Source organism: Penaeus vannamei, chromosome 13, assembly GCF_042767895.1.
Source record: "Penaeus vannamei isolate JL-2024 chromosome 13, ASM4276789v1, whole genome shotgun sequence".
NCBI classification, from domain to species: domain Eukaryota; kingdom Metazoa; phylum Arthropoda; class Malacostraca; order Decapoda; family Penaeidae; genus Penaeus; species Penaeus vannamei.
This window is the reverse complement of record NC_091561.1, coordinates 3178690-3191189: the sequence shown is the minus strand read 5'-3', so window position 1 is coordinate 3191189 and position 12500 is coordinate 3178690. Positions and strand designations below refer to the sequence as shown.

General features: G+C 43.9%; 1 long non-coding RNA gene across 2 annotated transcripts in view; it reads left to right on the top strand.

The window, feature by feature from the left end:
- The window catches only part of LOC138863840 (uncharacterized), a 297684-nt gene that overhangs the window by 258058 nt on the left and 27126 nt on the right, over nucleotides 1-12500 (top strand). Inside the window, exon 4 of one of the 2 annotated variants that reach the window (XR_011399032.1) lies at nucleotides 8750-8814. This is a non-coding gene — a long non-coding RNA (uncharacterized lncRNA). Of the gene's footprint in view, nucleotides 1-8749; nucleotides 8868-12500 lie in introns of both variants that reach the window. The other variant, XR_011399031.1, reaches the window with a different exon arrangement.

The following is a 12500-nucleotide window of genomic DNA, read 5'->3' as shown; positions in this document are numbered from 1 at the left end:
GGGATGGGGGGGGAGGGGGAGGAGGGGAGGGAGGGTTAGAGGTTGCCAGTTACTATTTCATTGTTTGGTTTATCTTCCTGTTTGTTTGTTTGTTTTCGGTGATGTTTACACTCTCTCTCTCTCTTTCTCTCTCTCTCTCTCTCCCTCTCCCTCTCTCTCTCTCTCCCTCTCTCTCTCTCTCCCTCTCTCTCTCTCTCCCTCTCTCTCTCTATATATATATATAAATATATAAATATATAAATATATAAATATATAAATATATAAATATATATATATATATGCATATTTACATTTATGACACACCCCACTTTCTCTCGCCACCGACGCCCGCGTGAATCAGAGGGCGTGATACCTCCTTCCTCCTTCTGTTCAGGCAAGGTAGCAGGGAGGGGTAGGGAGGAGGGGAGGGGGAAGGGGAAAAGGGGGGTTGGAGAGAGGGATAGGGTGTTGAGGAGAGGAAAAGGGAGAGGAGGAGAGGGAGAATAGGATAGGAAGGATAGGAAGAGGGGAAAGGAGGAGGAGAAGGAAGAGGGAGTTAAGGAGGTGAGAGGGGAGGGAAGGGATGGAAGGAGAAGGAAAGAGGGAGCAAGATAGGGGAAGAAGGGAGGGGAAGGAATAGGGAATTAGAGAAGGGAAAGCGAAGGGGAGAGAGATTAAGAAAGGGAGAAATGAAAGCGAAAGGGAGATGAAGGGGGAAGAAAAAGAGAAAGAGGAAATAAAAGGGAGTTAGAAAGAGAAAAGGAAAGGGTTAAGAGGGAAGAGAGGAGGTGGGGAAGGAGGAGGGGAGAGGGGGGAGGGGGAAGCCCAGAGGGAGGGGAAAGGGTGCCAGAATTCTCGAAACTTTTCCATCATCGACCCGTCTTTTTCTTTTAATATCATGTGTGACTCTCCCAGTATAGTGAGTGTGATGATGAGTGATAGTGATGATGCTCATGATCATAACCACAGTGATAAAGCGAGTGCCAGGATAACGATGATGATGATGATGAAAATAAGGAAGTAAAGAAAGAACAGTGATAATAAGAGCGAAGATGATAACAGAAATGCACCAAAAGCATAAATGATAAAGACATCACTAACAGCACTGATATTAACAGTAGTAAGCACGCCAAGGAATAGAGCAATGGCAGAAACAATAACTATAACAATAACAACAATCCAGACTGCAGCATTGACAACAAAAATAACAGCAATCAAAACAACAACACCTCCATCAACAGCAACAACAACAGTAACAACAACATCAACAATTACCACAACAGCAACAACAATAACGAATACATCAACAACAGTAACAACAACAACAACAATTACCACAACAACAACAACAATAACAAATACAACAACAACAGCAACAATAACAACAACAATATGAACAATTACCACAACAACAATAACAAATACAACAACAGTAACAACAACAGCAACAACATCAACAACAATTACCACAACAACAACAACACCTCCATCAACAGCAACAATAACAACAACATCAACAACAATTACCACAACAACAACAACACCTCCATCAACAGCAACAATAACAGCAACAACATCAACAACAATTACCACAACAACAACAACACCTCCATCAACAGCAACAATAACAACAACATCAACAACAATTACCACAACAACAACACAACTCTCCAAACGCCAGCAAGATTGCGACACAACACGTGAAGAGGTTGGAGACATCAGCACCTCCGCCTCCCTCCCTTCCTCCCCTCCCTTCCTCCTCCCTTCCTTCTCCCTTCCCCTCCTCCCTTCCCCCTCCCCCTTCCTCCCTTCTTCCACCCCCCTCTCCCCTCCTTTCCTTCCCCCTCCTTCCTCCTCCCTCCTCCTTCCTCCCTCCTTCCTCCTCCTTCCTCCTTCCCCTCCTCCTCCTCCTTCCTCCTCCCTCCTCCCCTCCTTCCCTTCCTCTCCCACTCCTTCCTCCCTCCTCCTTCCTCCCCCCCTCTCCACTCCTTCCTCCCCTCCCTCTCCTCTCTCTCCCCCTCCCCTCCCTTTTCGCGGAAGGGCAAGTGAGGGGGGGGGGGCGCGGAGGAAATGAGTCCGGGCGAATCAGGTTGCAGGGAGACGATCGCTCATAAAGCAAGGGCTGATGGGAGATGAGGGAGGAGGCGAGGGGACTCATTATCTCACTCTCGCCTCATTTTGGGTTCTTGGCTGCTTCGTTGTCGCTCCCTCCTGGTTCTTGGTGGTTCGTCCTTGGCTCGTTCTGCGACTTATTCTGGTTATTGTCGCTTCGTTGACTTGACTCATTCTACCTTTTTTTGTTTCTCCTGTGACTCATTCTGGCTTTTTCTGTCTCTCCTTTGACTCATTCTAGCTTTTTTTGTTTCTCTTGTGACTCATTCTAGATTTTTTTGTTTCTCTTTTGACTCATTCTGGCTTTTTCTGTTTCTCTTTTGACTCATTCTAGCTTTTTTGTTTCTCTTGTGACTCATTCTGGCTTTTTCTGCCTCTCTTTTGACTCATTATAGCTTTTTCTGCCTCTCTTTTGACTCATTCTAGCTTTTCCTGTTTCTCTTGTGACTCATTCTGGCTTTTTTTGCCTCTCTTTTGACTCATTCTGGCTTTTTTTGTTTCTCTTTTGACTTATTCTGGTTATTGTTGCTTCGTTGACTTGACTCATTCTACCTTTTGTTTCTCCTGTGACTCATTCTGGCTTTTTCTGTCTCTCCTTTGACTCATTCTAGCTTTTTTTGTTTCTCTTGTGACTCATTCTAGCTTTTTTTGTTTCTCTTTTGACTTATTCTAGCTTTTTCTGTTTCTCTTTTGACTCATTCTGGCTTTTTCTGTTTCTCTTTTGACTCATTCTAGCTTTTTTGTTTCTCTTGTGACTCATTCTGGCTTTTTTTGCCTCTCTTTTGACTCATTCTGGCTTTTTTTGTTTCTCTTTTGACTTATTCTGGTTATTGTTGCTTCGTTGACTTGACTCATTCTACCTTTTTTTGTTTCTCTTGTGACTCATTCTAGCTTTTTCTGTCTCTCTTTTGACTCATTCTAGCTTTTTTTGTTTCTCTTTTGACTCATTCTGGCTTTTTCTGTCTCTCTTTTGACTCATTCTAGCTTTTTTTGTTTCTCTTTTGACTCATTCTAGCTTTTTCTGTTTCTCTTTTGACTCATTCTAGCTTTTTCTGCCTCTCTTTTGACTCATTCTAGCTTTTTTGTTTCTCTTGTGACTCATTTTGGCTTTTTCTGCCTCTCTTTTGACTCATTCTAGCTTTTTCTGCCTCTCTTTTGACTCATTCTAGCTTTTTCTGCTTCTGACTTATTCTAGTTTTTTTCTGCTTCTCTCATCATCATCATCATTCTTATCAGCATTATCATTATAACTATCATCATCATCATCCTTAACATCATCATTATCGCTTCATTCTGGTTCTTCACTTCTTTTTTTTATACATTTCTCTCTCCCTTTTCCTTTCTCTCTCCCATTTCTTCATTTCGTCTCCTTCTATTGCACCTTCTCTTAATCTCCTTCAAAAGGCATCATTCTGCATCTGTATTTCTCCTCCTTTCTTGACTCAAAGACACACTCTTTTCGTGGTGTTTCAGTGTGTTTCGTCCCGTTTCATTCTGTTTCACATTTTTTTCACACTGTTTCGTATTTTCCCCCGTTTGTAGAATTCCAATTTTCGTAATATTTATTTGTCATTTGCTTCTCTCCCTTTCCATGTTTCATTGCGTTTCGTCCTGTTTCCTTTTTCTTCACCGCTGTTCGTAATCTTCGTTTTATTTTACTCTGCTTTATCGTATTTCATTCTCTTTTTCACCATATTTCCTTCATCTTTGCTGTATTCCATCCTCCTTTATCATATCTTCTTTTCCTTCGCCATTTCTCCTCTCTCTTCACTATGTCTCCCTCTCTTTCTGTTTCATTTTTCTTTGCCATATGTTCTTTTCCATCACTATGTCTCCTTCTTTCACTATACCTCACTCTCCTTTTCTGTGTCTCGCTCTCTTTCACCATACCTCATTCTCCTCTCCATCATTATATCTCCCTATCTCTCACCATACCTCATTCTCCCTCATCACCCTCGCTCTCCTCACCATATTTGCTTCTCCCTCCTTTAATCTCCTTCGTCACTACATTTCCTCTCCTCCTCATTCTATCAACCTTGTTACCTCCAACCAATTTGTCACTTTACATGGTTCTCCCTCACTCTCCCTGAGCACCTTCTCCCTCACTCTCCCTCACCCTCATACCTCACCTTCTCCCTCACTCTCCCTCACCCTCATATCTCACCTTCTCCCTCACTCTCCCCGACCCTCATACCTCACCATCTCCCTCACACTCCCTGACCCTCATACCTCACCTTCTCCCTCTCTCTCCCTCACCCTCATACCTCACCTTCTCCCTCACTCTCCCCGACCCTCATACCTCACCATTCCCTCACTCTCCCTGTCCCTCATACCTCACCTTCCCCCTCACTCTCCCTCACCCTCATACCTCACCTTCCCTCACTCTCCCTCACCCTCATACCTCACCTTCTCCCCTCACTCTCCCTGTCCCTCATACCTCACCTTCCCCTCACTCTCCCTGTCCCTCATACCTCACCATTCCCTCACTCTCCCTCCCTCATACCTCACCTCTCCCCTCACTCTCCCCGTCCCTCATACCTCACCATTCCCTCACTCTCCCTCACCCTCATACCTCACCTTCTCTTCCTAACTCTCCCCGACCCTCATACCTCACCATCTCCTCAACTCTCCCCGTCCCTCATACCTCACCTTCCCCCTCACTCTCCCTCACCCTCATACCTCACCTTCTCCCTCACTCTCCCTCACCCTCATACCTCACCTTCTCCCTCACTCTCCCTCACCCTCATACCTCACCTTCTCCCTCACTCTCCCTCACCCTCATACCTCACCTTCTCCCTCACTCTCCCTAACCCTCATACCTCACCCTCTCCCTCACTCTCCCTGAGCACCTTCTCCCTCACCCTCATACCTCACCATCTCCCTCACTCTCCCTCACCCTCATACCTCACCTTCTCCCTCACTCTCCCTCACCCTCATACTTCACCTTCTCCCTCACTCTCACCCACCCTCATACCTCACCTTCTCCCTCACTCTCCCTCACCCTCCATACCTCACCTTCTCCCTCACTCTCCCCCTGTCCCTCATACCTCACCTCTCCCTCACTCTCCCTCACCCTCATACCTCACCTTCTCCCTCACTCTCCCCGACCCTAATACCTCACCTTCTCCCTCACTCTCCCTCACCCTCATACCTCGCCTTCTCCCTCCCTCTCCCCGTCCCTCATACCTCACCTTCCCCCTCACTCTCCCTCACCCTCATACCTCACCATCTCCCTCACTCTCCCTCACCCTCATACCTCACCTTCTCCCTCACTCTCCCTAACCCTCATACCTCACCTTCTCCCTCACTCTCCCTCACCCTCATACCTCACCTTCTCCTCACTCTCCTCACCCTCATACCTCACCTTCTCCCTCACTCTCCCTCACCCTCATACCTCACCTTCTCCTCACTCTCCCCTGTCCCTCATACCTCACCTTCCCCTCACTCTCCCTCACCCCTCATACTCACCTTCTCTCACTCTCCCTGACCCTAATACCACCTTCTCCCTCACTCTCCCTCACCCTCATACCTCACCTTCTCCTCACTCTCCCTGTCCCTCACCTCACCTTCCCCCTCACTCTCCCTCACCCTCATACCTCACCTTCTCCCTCACTCTCCCTCACCCTCATACCTCACCTTCTCCCTCACTCTCCCTCACCCTCATACCTCACCTTCTCCCTCACTCTCCCTCACCCTCATACCTCACCTTCTCCCTCCCCCTCATACCTCACCTTCTCTCACTCTCCTCTCACCCTCATACCTCACCTTCCTCACTTTCCTCCCTCACCTCATACCTCACCTTCTCCCTCACTCTCCCGTCCCTCATACCTCACCATTCCCTCACTCTCCCTCACCCTCATACCTCACCCTCTTCCTAACTCTCCCTGACCCTCATACCTCACTCATCTCCTCACCCTGTCCTTCATACCTCACCTTCTCCCTCACTCTCCCTCAACCCTCTTCCTCACCTTCTCCCTCACTCTCCCTCACCCTCATACCTCACCTTCTCACTCACTCTCCCTCACCCTCATACCTCACCTTCCCCCTCACTCTCCCCGTCCCTCATACCTCACCTATTCCCTCACTCTCCCTCACCCTCATACTCCACCTTCCCCTCACTCTCCCTCACCCTCATACCTCACCTTCCCCTCACTCTCCCTCACCCTCACCTCACCTTCCTCACTCTCGCCGTCCCTCATACCTCACCTTCTTCCTCACTCTCCCTCACCCTCTTTCACCTTCTCCCTTCACTCTCCCTCACCCTCATACCTCACCTTCTCCCTCACTCTCCCTCACCCTCATACCTCACCTTCTCCCTCACTCTCCCCCTCTACCTCACCTTCTCCCTCCCTCCCTCATTCTCCATACCTCACCTTCTCCCTCACTCTCCCTCCCCCTCATACCTCCCCTTCTCCCTCACTCTCCCTCACCCTCATACCTCACCTTCTCCCTCACTCTCCCTCACCCTCATACCTCACCATTCCCTCCAATCGATACCCTCCACACCACTTCCTAGATCATCCTACCAATACCATGAACTTAATACCAGATAAGGTAGTAAGGAATACCCCCCACCCCCCCACCCCCCCTCGTTGTGGTGTGTTGTTTACCTCTCCCGCAAAAAAGAAAGAAAAAAAATGGTAAAAAATCAGATAAGATAACGAGGAATAAGATAGCAATTATTTGATAGGAATAAGATAGTAATATAATAACATATAAGATAGCGAGGAATATCACTTACCCTTCCTCCCTCCCCCTTCCCCCCGTCGCTGTGGTGTGTTGTCTACCCCCCCTCCTCCCCCCTCCCCCCTCCTCCCGCAAAAAAAAAGGTAAAAAAAAAGGTAAAAAAAAAAAAAAAATACGTCTCTCACAGCCTCTCATTTGCATCCACCTGAATACCAGATCAGCTGATGGATGTGATCTAATCATCCGAATTGTGTTTGTTGACTTTCCTGCTGTTTCCATCTCATATTGGCTCGGATTGGGGATCGGAGGGGGGGAGGGGTGAGGGGGAGGAGGAAGTGGGAGGAGGGAGGGAGGAGGGTAAGGGGTACTGGGTTGAGGTAGGAGGAGGGAGAGAGGGTGAGGGGTTGGGGGTGAGGGAGGAAGAAGAGGAGGGTGAGGGAGGGGGTGAGGGAGGAGGAGGGGAGGAGGGGGAGGAGGCGGAGGAGGGAGGGAGGAGGGTAAGAGTGGGGTGAGGGAGGAGGGAGAGGAGGGTGAGGGAGGAAGGAGAAGGGTAAGGGGTTGGGGAGTGAGGGAGGAGGAAGTGGGAGGAGGGAGGGAGGAGGGTAAGGGGTACTGGGGTGAGGTAGGAGGAGGAGAGGAGGGTAAGGGGGTACTGGGGTGAGGGAGGAGGAGAGGAGGGTGAGGGGTTGGGGGTGAGGGAGGAGGGAGGGGGAGGTGAGGGGAGGAGGAAGTGGGAGGAGGTAGGAAGGAGGGGTAAGGGCTTGGGGGTGAAGGAGGAGGGAGAGAGGGGTGAGGTTGGGGGTGAGGGAGGAGGAGGGCATGGGTGAGGGAGTGAGGAAGTGGGAGGAGGGAGGGAGGAATGAGGGAGCAGGGAGGAAGGAAGGCTCGGGAGCGATATAGGAGGAAGTGGGAGGAGGCAGGAAACGGTGAGGAGTTGGAGGAAGTGGGAGAAAACGGGGGAGGAGTTGGCGGGTGAGGGAGGAGTGAGGGTTTGGGGGGAGGGGGGAAGGGGGAGGGGCCTCAGGGTCTCGAACGCAATGGCTTCCCTGATTTCGGTCATTTGCTTAGATGGTGATGGGCTGCTGGCTGTTTTGTTGGTTAATTGTTCGCCTGCAATATGAACTTACATATATATATATATATATATATATATATATATATATATATATATATATATATATATATATATATATATATATATATATATATACATATATGTGTGTGTGTGTGTGTGTGTGTGTGTGTGTGTGTGTGTGTGTGTGTGTGTGTGTGTGTGTGTGTGTGTGTGTGTGTGTGTGTGTGTGTGTGTGTGTGTGTGTGTGTGTGTGTGGGCATGTGCGTATTCTTCAGCAATAGTCTCCAATTTGTTATCCTTTCGTATCTCTCAGAATCCTTTCAGAATCCTCCACCAGAATCCTCCTTGAGATCTTGACTCGCATCTCAAGGCAGGATGTCAACACGACCTTATGACCTTATTGCTCTGCCTGAGTGCTGACTTTTCATGTACACACGCGCACATGCTGATACACGCGCCCGCACATACACGCACATAGGCAAATATTTACTAACACACACACATACATAGGAACGTACTTAGACACACATACATATATTCGCACACACACACGCATACACATACATACCCCTCCCCCTCGCACACACATCCCTCCCCCTGCACACACATACTCACACACACACACACACATATAACAGCAATTATAACAACAACAACAACAACAACAATAACAATAACAATAACACACAAACATACACACGCACACATGTTTCACATTATCATCACTACCATTACTATTACTATGGCTTAAGCATCATCATCACATTCATTATAACCATAACCAATTCTTATGACTTCCAATCAGCTGTTAAGAACCAACAAGCATAATGAATGTATAGAACGATGATAAAGACATATTTCTATTTTTAGTAATCCATTTTTTTCTGTGGATTTCAGATACTTCCAAGGAATCGAGAGAGAGCTGGGAACAAACGGCAGATTCGGGGATTCGCAATTAACACGTAAGATTGGAGAGCAGATTGGGAAGAGACACCTGTTTCGGGTAATTTTACAGGTGTGTCTTAACCTCTTTTTTTTGAGTTTTGAGTTTTGTGGATGTGTGGGTGTTTTTTCTTTTTTTAATTGTAGTGTTCACTTGTTTTTGTGTGTTTTTCTCTCTCCATTCTTTCTTTCTTTCTTGTTTTTCTTTCTTGCTTTCTTTTTTCTGTCTCTTTGGTTGCTGTCTCTGTCTATTTGCTTCTCTCTCTCTCCCTCCCTCTCTCTCTCTCTCTCTCTCTCTCTCTCTCTCTCTCTCTCTCTCTCTCTCTCTCTCTCTCTCTCTCTCTCGCTCTCTGCTCCCTCTTTCTTTCTCTCCCTCTCTCCCCTTCCCCCACCCCTCTCACCCTTCCTTCTCCCCTTCCTCCCTTACTCTTTCCCTCGCCCTCCCCCCCTCTTTCTCTCTTCTCTCTCTTTCTCTCTCTCTCTTTTTCTCTCTCTCTTCCCCTTATTCTCCTCCTCTCCCCTCTCACCTCACGTCGCAGCTGTCCGAAGAGACAAGGTTTCTCGCTCTCTCTCGCCAATTCTCGTTTTCCCCGCGAGATTTTTCCATTCCTTTTATGGGAAAACTTTTGGGTGAATATATTTATAGCCTGCAGGTGGGGAGGTGAAGTGGCCTGGCGGTACCACTTCGACTTTCGTGGTCGTAATAAAGTGGATGTATCTTCATTATTTCATTTATTATTTCATTTGTGTTATGATTGTGTTCTTATTATTTCATGGGACTTATGGGTTTTGTTATCGGTTTTTGTTTTATGGTTGTGTTCTTGTCATTATTTCATGGGACTTGTGTTTTTTGTTATCGGTTTTTATTTTATGATTGTGTTATTATTTCATGGGACTTATGGTTTTTTTATCGTTTTTTTTTTATGGTTGTGTTCTTGTCATTATTTCATGGGACTGATGTTTTTTTGTTTTATCGTTTTTTTTTTTGTTTTATCGTTTTTTTTTTTTTGTTTTATGGTTGTGTTATTATTTCATGGGACGTGTTTTTTTATCGTTTTTTTTTGTTTTGTTTTATGGTTGTGTTCTCATTATTTCATGGGACTTGTGTTTTTTTATCGGTTTTTTGTTTTATGGTTGTGTTCTTGTCCTTTTGTGTTGTTTGTTTGTTTGTTTATTTATTCGTTTATTGAAAAGGAAGGGTTGATATGTGCTTGATAAAAATGGTGAAGGTGCTGATAATACTGTAAAATGGTGACAAAAAAATGATGTTAACGAGGATGATGATGGTGGTATTAATAATAATGACAATAATAATGATCGTAATGATAATTACAATGATGATGATAATAGTAATAATGATGCTAACAATATATGTGATATCATCCTTACTCCCATTACCATCAATATTAATAATAATGACAATAATAATGATAGTAATGCTCATTGCAATGATGATGATAATAGTAATAATGATGCTAACAATATATGTGATATTATCCTTACTCCCATTACCATCAATACTATGATAACGTTAGCGAGACACAAATCAGTGTTTATAATAATGTTACTGAACCGGTTTCGAATATATCTTTGTCAGAAATACACGTATTCCTGACGAAATTGTATTCGAAACCGGTTAAATACATCGCTTGTATTGTGAAGATACTCATTCTCTCTCATACCTTTTCAACAATGACAATAACACCGTCTAGGATACTAACTACACAAGTAACAATAATTCATTAAGCAAATAAATTAAGATAATTAATCAATCACCACTACAATATCAACAATAACAACTAACAATAATAAATAAATTAAGATGATTAATTAATTACCACAACAATATAACAATAATAATAACAAAAAAATAATGATAACTACACTAACAAAAAACAACGAAAAACAAACACATTCTTAAAATTATAACAACAAAGACTTTCACCCCCCCACCCCAACCCCCAACCCCCACCCCCACCCCCGATCTCCCAACTTCATAATCTTAATTTAACCAACTAACAATAACAATGATAACAAAAAAAAAGATGATAACTACACTAAAAAACAACGAAAACTAACACATTCAAACCCTCCACCATCCCATCCCCCACCCCCACCCCCCGATCTCTCAACCTCATAATTTTAATATAACCAACTAACAATAACAATGATAACAAAAAAAAAGATGATAACTACACTAAAAAAACAACGAAAACTAACACTTTCAACCCCTCCACCCCCCACCCCCCCACCCCCACCCCCACCCCCGATCTCCCAACTTCATAATCTGAATTTAACCAACTAACAATAATAATGATAACAAAAATAACAATAATAATAATAATAATAATAATAATAACTACACTAAAAACAACGAAAACTAACCCCTCCACCCCCCACCCCCCCCCCACCCCCCGATCTCCCAACTTCCATAATTTTAATCTTAACCCAACTAACAATAACAATGACTAAAAAAAATGATAACTACACTAAAAACAACGAAAACTAACACTTTCAACCCCTCCACCCCCTCCCTCCCCCTCCACCCCCACCCCCCACCCCCCGATCTCTCAACTTCATAATTTTAATTTAACCAACTAACAATAATAATGATAACAAAAAAAAAATAATAATAATAACTACACTAAAAAACAACGAAAACTAACACTTTCAACCCCTCCACCCCCACCCCCCCCCCCACCACCCCACACCCCCACACCCCCGATCTCTCAACTTCAGAGTCTCAAGTGCATCCGCCGGGTTTTATGAACTTTCATGTCTGAACTTGGCCAAAGCGTGGGCGAGGTTTGCGGACTTGATATGCAAATGAGCTTAAATTCCAACTGGTATTAGATTCTGTTCGGTGATAAAGATGTGATTCTTGTCATTGGTCTTGTTGTTGTCAGTATCATGATCATTACTATGTTATCATTATTGTTGTCATGGTTATCTTTATTGTTATTATCATTGTAGAGATTGTTATGAATGAGAATAAGTATCTTCAAAATACGAGAAATATATTCGACCGCTTTCGAATAAATTGTCAGAAATACGTGTATTACATATATCATTATTATTATTATTATTATTATTATTATCATTATTATTATTATTATTATTATTATTATTATCATTATTATTGTTATTATCATTATTACTATTATTATTATCATCATTATAATTGTTATCATGCTACCATGATCATTATCATTATCATCATTGTTATTGTTACTACTTTTTTATTATTGTTATTATCAGTATCGTTTTTATCATTGTTATTATCATTAATGTTATCATCATCCTCATCATCACCATCATCATCATATTCAATATGCTAGCCATCATCATCATCATCATCATCATCAATCATCCTCATCATCATCTTCATCATCATCATTCATCATCATCAATCATCATCATCATCATCATCATTCATCATCATCAATCATCATCATCATCATCATCATCATCAATCATCATCACCATCATCAATCATCATCACCATCAATCATCATCACCATCAATCATCATCATTAATCATCATCATTAATCATCATCATCATAATAATTACCATCGTCATCATCATTAGCATCATCATCATCATCATCATCATCATCATCAATCATCAATCATCATCACCATCATCAATCATCATCACCATCAATCATCATCATTAATCATCATCATCATCATCATAATAATCAC